General features: G+C 42.2%; 1 protein-coding gene across 1 annotated transcript in view; it reads left to right on the top strand.

Annotated features, from left to right (window-relative positions):
- Positions 1–14004, top strand: part of kn (EBF transcription factor knot) — a 365525-nt gene that overhangs the window by 113292 nt on the left and 238229 nt on the right. The gene's annotated exons all lie outside the window — the stretch shown is intronic.

Genomic DNA, 14004 nt, shown 5'->3' with positions numbered 1-14004 from the left:
GCTGAGGGTGAGTCTGGGAGAGGGTGTGAGGGATGGAGGGAGAGGGAAGGGTAGAAGTAGAGGAAGAAAAGCGGGGATGTGAGTGAAAGAGAATGGAAGGGATGGAGGAATGGAAAATACAAGGAAAAGGATGGAGGCAAGGAGGTTTTGAGGAGGAGTGGGGAGGAGGAGGATGGTTCAGATAGCGAAAGCAAGATAGAAGAATGAGAAGGTGGGGAGGGGAGGGAAACGACTGAGAGATTTTGGAAGGGATGTAGGGAGTTGTGGGGAAGGGGAGGAGGAAAGAGTGGAGGAATGATTACTGATACATGATCCACACAGACTTTAAGATCCATTCTAGGTGGCCCGACGTTGATATTAATGAAAAGAGAGAGCGAATTGAAACTTAAGAACAAATAGAGGAGATTTATAAAACGTAGCTGGGAGAGAGGATGTGAAGAAAATGTAAATAACAAAGGGTGATTAAAAGTGGGAGAGAGGAAGAGCCGAGAAAAAGAAGTAAAGGGGATTTGAAGTAGAGAAGCGAAAACGGGAGGAAATGAAAGGTGGACTCAGATAACTCTCAATATGATGGTGTGTTATTTGGATTTATTCTTCCTGCTTCCTGACGATTATATTAAGTTTGAGGGGGACTTGTAGTGAAGGGATTTTAAAGCTTCCTATAATTCCTCCAGGATGAAAAATCTTGCTTAAACATAACAAAATCGTCTGATGGTAGAATAATGAGCAAAATTAGAAATGAAGGGAAATGAAAAGAGATGAATGGATGGGATAGATAGATAGCAGGAGGAGGGTTGGATATTAGATACAAAAGGGAAATACAAGGAAGAGAGGATAGTAGAAGGGTGATTAGGATATTAAGAGGCGTTGGAAAGGATAAACACACACACACACACACACACACACACACACACACACACACACACACACACACACACACACACACACACACACACACACACACACACACACACACACACATTAGGGTTGAAAATACTGTAGGTAAGCTGGTCGAAGTGATGGTGAGAGGAAGAGAGAGAATGATGATAAAGGCGTAATGAGAGTAATAAGATCCAGTACCGTAGAGTAATAAGAGAAATTATATAATAGAGTAATAAGAGAAACAAGACAGTAATAAGGTAAAGAAAGTGAGAGGAGTAAAAGACTGAGTGAAAAAAATAAATAAAAGAGACGAAAGAAAATATCGAATGAGGGAGGGAAAAGGCGAAGGTAGGGAGAGAAGGAGAGAGGGAAGGAAAAGAGAAATGAAGGGAGGAAAAGCGATAAAGAGGGCGGGAGGGAGAGAAAGCGAATGCGAGGGCAAAGGGAGAGAGGGAGGGAGAGAGAACGCGAGGGTAGAGGGAGAGGGAGATGAAGGGAGAGAGTAGCAGCTTTTGTCCATTAGCGGAGTTCATAATCCCGGGTTGTTTGTTCGATGGCTTAAGATAAGTAGCCAATAATGATAACTCCTATGTAAAGACTGGTGATTAAATCTTACAGCGCGCCGCCCTAACCCTCGGCCTCTTCCTCCCCCCATCCCCCACCCCCCCTTTTTTTTTCGATTTTCTCTCGTCTTCATTTTAACTGTTCAAGCTTCCTTGGTCGTGGTGGTGATGGTTTTTGTAATGCCCCCCCCCTCTCTCTCTCTCTCTTTCTCTCTCTCTCTCTCTCTCTCAAAATAACGATTAACCCCTTCAGAGCAGTGACGTCCTTTTCATTATGTTTTTTCCACTGTAACGCGATTTTCGAACTAGAGAAAGTGAAATAATAAAGTCTTCATTATCTCTTACACTAAATCAGAATTCTCCCAACGTAAATAAAACCAGTAGTCTGATGGAAGCAAAAATACAGCCTCGTAGTGTAAGGGTTATCTTTGTATTCCTTCCCAGGGTTATCTTTAGCTTTGTATTCCTTCCCACCTTCCAATAGCACTGTCAGCATAACCTTCCTCGCTGTTAACTGTTTCCATAATTGTAAGCATAACTGTTGAGCGAAATCCTAAAATATATGAACAGAAGACGCACCTGTGGAACTGATTTATCCAAGAGACCATATTTATTCACAGCAAGTTCTCAGTTTTCTTGGACTAAATAATACATTCCGTGTGGTATTTGTTTATCGTTTATTGTGGAGGAGTGATTGTTGTGGCTTGACCCTCTTTTGGTGAGCTGTTGCACTGAACGTAATTTAGTATATAGCTAAATTCTCCCATATAGATATTCCATGACGCTGTGAAGTATAGATCCAGTACAGTTTACCTCATCATTACTGTTTCCTCCATTTCTCCAGCTTCCAGTTCCCCTCCATACCATCTCCCAGTTTTCAGTCATGATGTCCTCCTCATATTGGTATCTCTCCTCCGGCGTCTGTCCCACATTACTTCTCTACCCCTTCCTTGCAAATTTCTGTCTGTTACATCCTTCTACCTTGCAATCGCACAAAACTCATATTCATACTTCCACACTCCAAAAATTCCTCCTCTCCCCTTTTTCTTCCCTGCTGTCCACCCTTTCTTTGTTTCACTGTCTATTCCCATCCTTTCCTCACTTCATCTCTTCCTTTCCCTGACCTCTTTTTCCTCATATTTCAAAATATGCTCCACTTTTCAGTGCAATATATTTCGCAATTCGCACTTATTTGTCTCTCTCTTTTTTTTTTCCCTTCACCCGTTCCCTATCCTATATCTTTAATATTATTTCTCTCTTCCTGATCTTGTCAGTGTCTCGTTTTTTATCTCCATATATCTAAATCGTTCTCCTACCTTCTTTCTTGGTCAGCCACCCCCCCCCTCCTTCTTCAACCCCTTCTACCATTTCCTCCTCCATTTTCCAGCTACCACTCCTCAAATTTTAGTGCCTAATTTTTATTTTATTTCATTTATTTTATTTTTATTAATTTCCATCCCACCCCTCCCAGCTCCCTTCCCATCTTGCATCCCCAACCCTCCCCACTCCTGCCCTGTCTTCCCATAACTTATCTGTCTCTCCTCACCCCCCTTAGCCTTTCACTTCCTGTCTCTTTCCGTCTCTTTCTCACACCTCTCCCCTTCTCCTCCCTCTCCTGTCTCTCCATCTCTGGCTGCACCTCCTCTGTCTACCCTTTCCTTCTTCATCCTCACTCCCTAAACGTACCTTCCCTTCCCATCACCCCCACTCTTGCATTCCCCACCCTCTTCTCATCCCCTTCGCTGTCTTATCCTATGTCCCTCTTTCTGCCCCCCTTTCCTCTGCTTCTTTTTAGCTCTTCCCACTCTCTCCTCTATCTTTCCCATCCCCTATTTTTCACCCCTCATCCCTTACCCCTCACCATCCTATCTTCCCCCACCTCCTTCCCTGTCTCTCCTATGTCTTGTCTCTTACCCTTGACGCTCCTATCTCTGCCCATCTCTTTCACTGTCTTTCATTCACTACCCTCCTTTCTCCCCCTATCCCATTCCTTCCTTGTCTCTCTCATCCCCTGTCTCTCCTCTCCCTCCTGTCTCTCACCCTTCCCTCCAGTCTCTCCCATCCCCTATCTCTCGCCCCTCCCCTCCTATTCCTAACTTCCACTATACCTCACCCCTCCCCTCCTATCTCCCTCCATCTCTCCTCCCCCCACCTCCGTCCCCTCCGTCTCCCGCCTGCCACTTGCCGACTGAAAGGAATTATGGATGGTGGGGTAAAGCAGGGAATCGGATTGTCGTGTTTGGGATCCGAATCGACTGTCATTGTGTTCGAATGCCTGGACGGAAACAGATGGCCTCTCTCGCCCTCCGTCCGCCTCCTTGTTTATTTGTCTTGTGGGGAGAACAGAACATCACTGGTCAAGATGGTGCTAATTATGGTCAGGTTATTGTGCCTTATTTATATTTTTATTAATTTGTTCTTTTTGTATGGTTCTTTTTTTGAGTGTTATGATTCTTATATCCTTAGGTGAGGAGGAAAAGGAGGACAAAAGACGATGGCGATAGTGATGACGACTCCGACGATGATGACGACACAGACGATGATGACGACACAGACGATGATGACGATGACGATGATGACGACGGTGATCATGATGATGATGATCATGGCCACGATGATGATGACGATGATTGTCATGATCATGGTGACGATGGCGATGATGATGATCATGATCATGATTACAATGGTCATAGTGCCGGCAATGATATTTATCATCATGGCGACGATGATCATTATAGCGACGATGATGATGATGATCATTATAGTGACGATGATGATGATCATTATAGCGACGATGATGATGATGGTCATTGTAGCGACGATGATGATGATGGTCATTGTAGCGACGATGATGATGATGGTCATTGTAGCGACGATGATGATGATGGTCATTGTAGCGACGATGATCATTATGGAGACGATGATGATGATGATGATTATAGCGACGACGATGATCATTATGGAGACAATGTTGATCGTTATGGAGACGATGATGATGACCAGTATGGAGACAGTGATGATGACCAGTATGGAGACAGTGATGATGACCAGTATGGAGACAGTGATGATGATCAGTATGGAGACAGTGATGATGATCAGTATGGAGACAGTGATGATGACCAGTATGGAGACAATGATGATTATCAGTTTGGAGACAATGATGATCAGTATGGAGACAATGATGATGATGATCAGTATGGAGACAATGATGATGATGATCAGTATGGAGACGATGATGATGATGATGATCAGTATGGAGACGATGATAATCAGTATGGAGGTGATGATGATAATGATCAGTATGGAGGTGATGATGATAATGATCAGTATGGAGGTGATGATGATAATGATCAGTATGGAGACGATGATGATCAAAATGGAGACGATGATGATGATGACGACAGCGGTGTTGTTGACGATGATGTTGATAATGGCAGTGATCATGATGATCATGGCGGCGATGATGATGATGAAGATGATGTCAACAATGATGATGTCAACAATGATGATGTCGACAATGATCGTGCGAAGACGATGATGATGATCATGGCAACAATAATGATATCGATGATGATCATGGCGCCGATAATGATGATAATCATGACGACGATGATGTCGAAGACTATTATGTCAATGATGATGATGATGACGAACATGATGATGATGATAACGCTGATGATGACGACAACGATGATGATGATGATGATGATGATGATGACGACGATGATGATGACGACGAGGACGACGACGATGATGATCATGACTATAATGATAATGGGAATCGTCCACTTTGTGTTTCCTTGCCTCTTTTTCTTATCGTACGTCGTCCACATATAAGAAAGGAAAAAATACAGTATTATGATGATGACGATGCAACTTATATCCTTCTGTTGATTATTGTTATTGCCTGAATGAATTTTCTTTAACTTCTTCAGCCCAATGACATACTTTCTGGTTCAGCTTCTGCCTGGCGATCTGATTCATTTTAAGAGAGATGCTAAGTAGTGGAAATTAATGAAGGCTGTATTTGTCCCCTCCAGCTGGAAAAGTCCCTCTGAAGGTGGTGAAATTGTCTGGACAGGGCAAGAACACGATCAAAAATATATACTCGTGCTGAAGAAATGAGTAGAAACAAAATGCCTCCACAGTCTTCTTACTTGATGTATAGGGAACCATTAACATTTATATACCTTTAGCTGATAAGTAATTAAGGGAGTAGTCTTTTTTTTTTTTCAAGTTATGTGCCAAGCAGTTATTAATTAAATTTGAATGAGACAAACACTGATATTTTTAGCCTCCCCACTACGATTATGCATTCTGTTTAATTATCGCTGTTTTCAAACTCTTAAAGCTTACAGGCGACTTTTGAAATTGGAGGAGTTATGTGCAGTTGGCCACACATGGACCTGGGACAGTGTGTCGAGTGGATGTCTAGCTACAATTTCCGACATTCATGCAGCACAGGTACTTGGTTATTGCCCGTCCCCGCCCCGGAGGGGCTCGGGGACGGGTGCTGTTTTCACTCGGTTTGTTTGTTTGTTTGCCTGTCTGTTAACAACTTTACGCGAAAACTTCTGGTGCGATTTTGACTAAAATTACAGGGATGATTGGCTATGACCGTCTGATCACCTGATTAGATTTTGGGTCAAATTGGGCCAAGTCCCAGACTGTAGGGCCAAAGAATGTAAAAAGGGGGGGGGGGGGCAGATAAAAATCGTTTTTTCGCCATAACTCCTTTCAGACTCGTCATGTCGACATGAACCAAGAACTTAAGGTGCATCTTTCAAGTCTGCATCCTATAACATGCCTCATTACATCAGGGGGCCACTCCCAGTTAGCGGTAGGGGGGTCACTGTCGATGAATCGGGCCTAAAATTTCAGATGTGCATAAAATCGTCAATTTTCGATTTACTCCATATTTGATATGTGACATCTTTGACTAGATATCCTGTTGTCATCGCGATGAATATCACTAAAACTATGTTCTTTACTTTTGTAATTAGTAGTGCAATGGTGAAAACATACATACATACATACATACGTACACAGACAGACAGCTGAAAGGGAGACGGAGAGGACTATGAAGGAAGAATAAATGGGTTCGTATTAATCATTTTCTTATGACAATGTTTCAAGTTTGCATAGGTCAGTCAATGCTCACCCAGTGCCTGTATTCCAAGCTGCATTCTCTCCTTCAGCACTCTGCACGTCACCACCCCTGAGGTTCATTCTCAGTACCTTACACAGCAGGTATTCGTATTTACCCATTACAGTTACAATAGATGAAGATAGTTTTGTGGAACGTGGATAGATGAATCTTATTTTTGGAATTTTCAAGAATAAAATTAATAACCAAAGTCAAGTGAATGTAGTGTTTAATATAAAAATACACACAATTAATCAGCCACTGTTTTTCTTAGGAGTTTAGCGCCTCTAATGCTTAAACTAAAGGTACATTTTTAAAGGTACAAATCATTCGAATTTTAAACATAATATAAAATGCTAACAGTATATTTCTTTTACTCGCATTTGATAAATTGACCGATATATATATATATATATATATATATATATATATATATATATATATATATTTTTTAAAAGACAAAGTTTGTATGCTGATTTTTACCACATCTGTCTGGGTACGTCTTAATTCACTCCAACAGACGATTTATTCAGCTTAAAAGGAGGTATGTGATTTTAAAGGAATCCACTGAGACCTATATCTAACCTCTTCAGTTTAATAAGTCTCCCAAACTGAATAAAACCGTCTGGGGATAGCAAGAAAATAGTAAAGCAGCATATTTTTGAAGGAGTTAATCCTACATATAAGGGAATTATATTTAAATGAATTCTACTTATATTTTAAATGAATTACAACCCAAATCTTGTTTTTTCTTAGCATGTGTATATAGTGGGGAAGATTTTGGTCCAGTATCGATCCAGGGACTTTTAACTGTGGCATTCAGAGGAAAAGCGTGCTTGTTTGGTGGCGGGAATCTTGGAGAGGCGCGTGCACATTTCATACCGGGTTTCACTCCGCTCTGAGATAATACCAGCACCACACCACACCACGCCACACCTCTTGAAAAACAGACTGGAGAGCGAGGACGATAAACACACACCGTTTAGAAGTTGGGTATATTAGATGAGCGAGAGAGTGAGAAGCGAGAGACCGGCGGCTAGGTGGAAAGATTATGATTAAAAGAGAGAGAGAGAGAGAGAGAGAGAGAGAACGATGTGGAAGAATACAGTAGCGTTCGTAATCCCTTCACTGCGAGGTGTCTGTTTTATGTCTTGAAAACAGGCGAGGAAGTGCTTAGGAATTAGATATATTAAAAGTTTGATGTATTAGGTGAGAGGGAGATAAGATGGAAGGGCTAACATGATAAGAAGAATTAAAATGGTCGATATATTAACTAAGAAGATACGGAAGTAGAATACCAAGACCGAGTTAGACGATTGGAGTATGATAAACAGAGAGTGTTTAAAGTTAAATATAATAATAATAATAATAATAATAATAATAATAATAATAATACACGGAGGAAATGAGTAGCTGAAAACCAAGAATAAAGTAAAAAGAAGACTAAGACAAAAGAAAGAACACATAGGCAGATAGATCTACTGAAACGTGAACCAGTAAAACTTACTAAAATTGCATTGATGGAAAAATTTGCTCATGAGATTTACACACAAGTCCTAGAATCCCTACTCACAAGCTCACAACACAGTAACACACGAAGAAATATGAAGCGGGTGTGAAATAACCTGCAGTGGGGAGGCTGGGGGTGGGGGAAGAGGGTTGGGGGAAGGGAGGAGGGAGGGGAGAGTGTGGGGGAAGGTTTGGGAGAGGGAAGGTTGGGGGGTAAGGGCGTGGACTCGTGGGGCTAATCATGGAACATCGGCTGGCAATTCTGGTGGTAATGTAGTCAGCGCTCCGGTAGCAGAGATGGTTATCCTGCTCTGACAGATGGAGATGCGGAGGGTTGGAGGGAGTAGGGGAGAATAGGTGGTGTGGGCTGTGAGAAGAGCAGGGAAAAGGGAGAATGGGGAGGGAATGGGAGTGAGTAGGTGGAAGGGGGAGGAAATGGAGAGAACAAAAGGGACAAAATGAGTATTGAGAAGTACTGTACAAGGAGGAAGGTGAGGAGAGGAATGGGGAGAAAGGGAGAAGACGCTGCTAGGGGAAGAGGGGGGTAGAAGGAATAGAATGAAAGAGAAGAAAGGGGAAGAAAAAGCAAGGAGAGAATGGGTAGTGACAGGAGGGGGGAGAAAGGTAATGGGAAGAATGGAAATGAACACGGATAGGGAGAGGGGAGTGGAAAAATAGGAGTGGGCGGTGGAGCGGGAACTAGAGAGAGAGAGAGAGAGAGAGAGAGAGAGAGGGAATTTCAACAGTTCCTAAAAGCTTAATCTATAGTTTTAAAATCCACTGACAATAGAAGCGTTAAATGTTAAATGTAAAATAATAATAATAATAATAGTAATAATATGTTACACATTTTACGATCACAGTACTGAAGAAGGGTGAACGAAGAAGACGTATAAGCTAAAAAAAAATATTCGTGAATGTTTAATAAAAAAAAGAATAAGGAAAAAATAGAAATAGTTTCATAAAGGAGCAAAGCAAATAAAAAATAAGGAAAGCTTCGATAATACAAAAAAGTAAAATAGATGAAGGAAAGAGGGAAAAGTAAACCTGATTTAAAATTCAATAAGGAAACAGAAGAAAGAGGAAAATTAAAGTAAAGTTGAAGGAAAATGTTTGATAAGAAAGAAGAAACTAAACAGGAAAATCTAAAAATGAGAACTGGTGGTGAATGTTTGATAAGAGACGGAGGCGAGGAGCTCAACAAGAGACGCCGCTACACCACTTCTAAAACCCATTCCGCGAGAGAGAGAGAGAGAGAGAGAGAGAGAGAGAGAGAGAGAGAGAGAGAGAGAGAGAGAGAGAGAGAGAAACATTAGTTAGAGAGCTTTAGAATTAGTGATAAGAGTTAGAAAGTGTTTGTGTTTAAGTTAGAGAGTGCTAGAGTTAGAGTGTTAAGATAGAGCGTTAGAGAGAAATAGAGTCTGAGAAAGTAAGAAAGAGTTCAGGCATCCAGAAAAGAGGGTTCAAGCATCTTTAAACGCGATCCAGGCCTTCCCAACCTCACACGCGGAACGATAAACACTCGAATCCCATTTTCTCAATAGACGGTTTGGGAGGGAAAGATGCCGGGAGGTGTGGAGGGAAAAATGCGTATGGGAGGAAAGATGTGTAGGTGAAAAATGCCTACCTACGGGGGAAGGTGAGTTTGGAAAGAAATGACGTAAGGAAAAGCATGGGGGAAAGTATGTATGGGAGGAATGGTGACGTTTGAGGGGTAAATGTATATGGAAAAAAAGGATGTGAGGAAAATTAGCGGGGAAAATGTGTAGGGAAGAAAAGATGCATGAGGAAATGTGTATGTTTATAGGAAAATATGTATGAGAGGAAAGATGATTGCATGGAGGAAAATATGTATGGGAGGAAGGATGTGTGGGTATAAAATGCGAATGAGAGACTGTGAGGGTGTAGGAATATGTAAGATAAATGTGTGTGGAAGTTAGCCTTGATGGGATGGAAGGAATAGATGCTCTGATGTAGGAAAGATGTGTGAAGGAAAGTGTGTATGGAAGGAAAGATGTGGATGACAGATGTGTTAGGGTAAAATGTGTAGAGGAATTAGCATCCTAACAGGTAGGAGTGAAAGAAATGAAACGAAGGAGAAAGAAGATAGGGGAAAATGAGAGGAATGGTGTGCTGGGGAAAGTATGTATGGGAGGAAAGATGTGGGGGTAAAGATGTTTATGGGGGCAAAAATGTGTGGGAATTTATGTACTAGTATTTTTGTGATAATGTAGGGGGAAATGTACATCGTTTTATTACGAAAGATGTGCGAATACAGAAGGAAAGATGGGAAGAATGTGGGTAAAGCGGGATAGATGTATGGGTACTGTAGGAAAGATGGGGGAAGGTACTGTATATGGCTACAGCGAGAAAGATGTGTACTGGTATAGGCCTAGGTATTGGGGCGGTAGTTGGTGTGAATGACCAAAACAAACAGCCATTAGTGAGAGCGAGGTGGGCTGCTCCGACTAGACTGTGGTGCTATTATGTGTTGAATAAGCGGTAAGAGTTGGGCTTTAATAATGCAGCTAGAGTCAACACGCCCCCTTCCCCTCCCCCCTTCTCCCGCCCTCTCTTCTAATCCCCCCACCCCCCCTACCTCTCCTCGTCTCTCCACCGCCCCTCACCTCTCCAGTCTCTCCTCCTTCTTTCCCAATCCTTTTTCTTGTCCAATCTCTGATCCTCCTTTCCCAGTCTCTTCTCCTAGTTTCCCATCTCCAGTCTCTGTCCCTTTCTCTTCTCCATTTTCTTAATCTAGTTTCCTAGTCTCGTCACTTCTGTACCAAACTCCGCACTTCTCTTCAGTCCCCTTCCCCCCCACGGTCTCTTCTCTCCTCTCCCCTGTCCTATCTCATCACCTCTCCACCGCCCTTCTCCACATCAGTAGTCCTCAACCTCCCCTCAACCTTTCCAGTCTTTCCACCCCTTTCCTCGCCTTTCCACCCCTTTCCTCGCCTTTCCACCGACCATCCTTCTCCATCTCTGACCAATCTCTCCACCACCTTTCCCAACTTCTCCCATCACATTTCCACCCCTCTCCACCTCTTACCCTAGTCCTTCATCGCCGTTCCCAGTCTCTCTCCTCTGCCTAGAACTCCACCTCTCTCATTCCAGCCCCTTGCAGTGCCCCCTTTCCCTCCTACCTTTCCCCGTTTCTTTTGCCCTGACTCTTCTTTGCCTTGCTTCTTTTGTCCTGCATACTTTACCTCGCCCTGCCTCTCTCCTTGTGTTGCTTTTCATTTTTCTCTTCTATCTTGTTTTTCTCGTTTGCTTTTTTCTCCTAGTTTTTTTTTATTTTCCTCCCTGTTATTCCCTCCTGCCTCCCCGCTTTCTCCTTTTCATCCGGTTTTTCTTTCCACTGCGACCCTGTTATTGTTTCCTCTCTCTCTCTCTCTCTCTCTCTCTCTCTCTCTCTCTCTCTCTCTCAGTTTTTTCACCTCTCTCCTATCTTTTTTTCCTTTCTCTTCCTCCCTAACCCCCTTTTTCTTCTCTTCTACCCATTGATGCTCTCAGGCCTTGTTTTTCTATCTCTTTGCAACGTGCCTTTCTCCCACACTACTAACCCTGCCATTGTACACCCTCCCCCAAAAATGTATCGGCACTCTTACAGCACGTATCATTCTGAAACATAGATGAAGCATTGTGATATATGGGGCATCCTGTAATTATGAGTGCAAATATTATCTTTGGTAATTATTAGAACGCAAAATTGCAAAAAGATACACTTGAGGCACCACATTTATAGGCTCGTGTGTGTGTGTGTGTGTGTGTGTGTGTGTGTGTGTGTGTGTGTGTGTGTGTGTGTGTGTGTGTGTGTGTGTGTGTGTGGCTCATTTTCACAACCATTGTACCAAAAGGGCCGATACTTTTTTGGGAGAGTGCACAGTACATTCTACCTTCTCTTTTTCACTCCTCCTCCCTTGCCTCTCCTTTCTACCTCCTATATCTTTTCCTTTTTTTTTTTTTTTTTGCTTTGCCTTTCTTTCCTTGCCAGTTCTTCATATGCTGTGGTTCTGTTCTCCTGTTCCCTGTATTAGCTTCCCTCCTTATATTGTTTAATTATGTTTCCTGCTCTGTCAACTTCATCCCAGCAACTGGCTTTTGTTTTCCTGGATGTACTGTTCTCTGATTATGCGTCATTGTCCCCATTTCCTTCCCTGCATTGTCCTATATTCCCTTACCTTACCGTGTTCTTTACTGCCCTGTCTTGTTTTTCCCTGGCCTGCCTTTTCCCGTCTTGCCCTATCATGCCTTGTCTTACCTTTCCTTGTCATGCCCTACCCTGCTGTCTCTTACTCCGACCCACCTTCTGTCTGTTCCTACCTCTATTCCTCATCGTACATGCCTACACGCTAATATTAGAGCCTTTGTCTCAAGATTACCTTAACCTCTCCCTTTACCTCCCTTTTTTTATTTAGTTTTTATATTTCTATCCTCACATCATTGAATAATCCTCTTCTGTTCCGTATGAATATCCCTCTCATGTTTTTTTTTTCTTTGTTACCTCCTTGCTTGTAGAACATTCTTAGATTAATGTCGTCCCTGCCTCGTATATTCGTCAACGTTGTTTAAACCAGACATTAATATCATTTTTATTGCCAGTTTTCCTGCACTTTCTCCAAAATTTTCAAATCTAGCTCAATACTTTCTCCAAATTTTTTAAATCCAGCTCCCTATCTTTCTTCCTGCTCTTCCTCCCTTTGGCTAGTTTACTCCTCACCACCATGAAAAATATTTTTCGTGTCTCGTCTCCGCTTCTACCAGCCTTTTCTATTTCCTACCTTAGTTTTGTACCAGTCGGCCTTGTTCTGTTCGGCTCTCAGCTTGATTTATGTTTCTTTGTTTATCTTTCTCCATTCCAATATTGTTCAGTGTATGTCATCTAATTACCTTTACTTTCGTGCAGAATCATATCATTAACATGTAAATATGTTCATTATCCTGTGCTTAACTTGAGCTGTGAGCTTTTTGAGAGGGAGAAGGAGGCGTTAAGGTAAAGATGATGAATGAGCGCTATATTATTATTATTATTAGTTCCTGATGTTTCTGTTTTTGTTTTTTTATTTCTCGTTCTTGTTGGTAGTTGTGATGGTGGTATACATGAATGAAGAAGCGAATCGTTCAGAAAAAAATATATATAAAACGTTTAACACAAAACTGCACCGTAACAATTTTACTATAGAGGATAAACAATAGGAGTAAAGGCGGGCTGTTGTTTACCTGTGCGAGATACACCTGGCGGACGACGCAGCGAGGTGGCGCCCTCATAATTCCTTAGCTTTATGGACGGTTTTAGGGGAGGCGCAAGGATGGGGGGTTGAGGGGGGTGAGGAAAGACGAGGGGTTGATGGGGGGTGAGGGGGTGAGGGAAGAGGAGGGGTTGAAGGGGGGAAGGGTGAGGAGGGGGGGAAGGAGTGCAGGAGTACGGAATTTGAGGGAGATGGAGGGGATGTGGATATGAATGGTAGTGAGACGGAGGTGGAAGAGATATCAGATAGTGTGGATGAGTGAGGGGGAGGGAGGATGATGGAGAGGTGATTGAAGAAAAGATGAAACAAAGTAGTAATGATGGAGAAACAGAGAAGATGGGAGAGGAGATGACGGAGAAGAGGAGACTGAGGTTGGAAAAGGGAGAAATGATAGATGAGAATGATAAAGATGGGAAGAAGTTTTGTGACCAAGAGGAAAGTGGATTAAAAGAAGAGTTACATGTTAATGGTTTATAACTGGAAGGAGTTGACTTCAATAAAAGTTCTCAGCAGCGCAATAGAAGTGTAAGGAAAAGAAATAGAGAGATGACTTACAAGTGAGAAAAGTAAAAAAAAAAGAAAGAAAGAAAAGAAAAAGGGAATAAGGCTATGTGCCGAACAGGAATAAATAAATGAATAAATAAAGAAGAGGCAG

This window comes from Coenobita brevimanus, chromosome 59 (assembly GCF_032717465.1).
Source record: "Coenobita brevimanus isolate Jiangsu-jjx chromosome 59, ASM3271746v2, whole genome shotgun sequence".
Lineage (NCBI taxonomy): Eukaryota > Metazoa > Arthropoda > Malacostraca > Decapoda > Coenobitidae > Coenobita > Coenobita brevimanus.
This window is presented reverse-complemented; position numbering and strand designations above follow the sequence as displayed.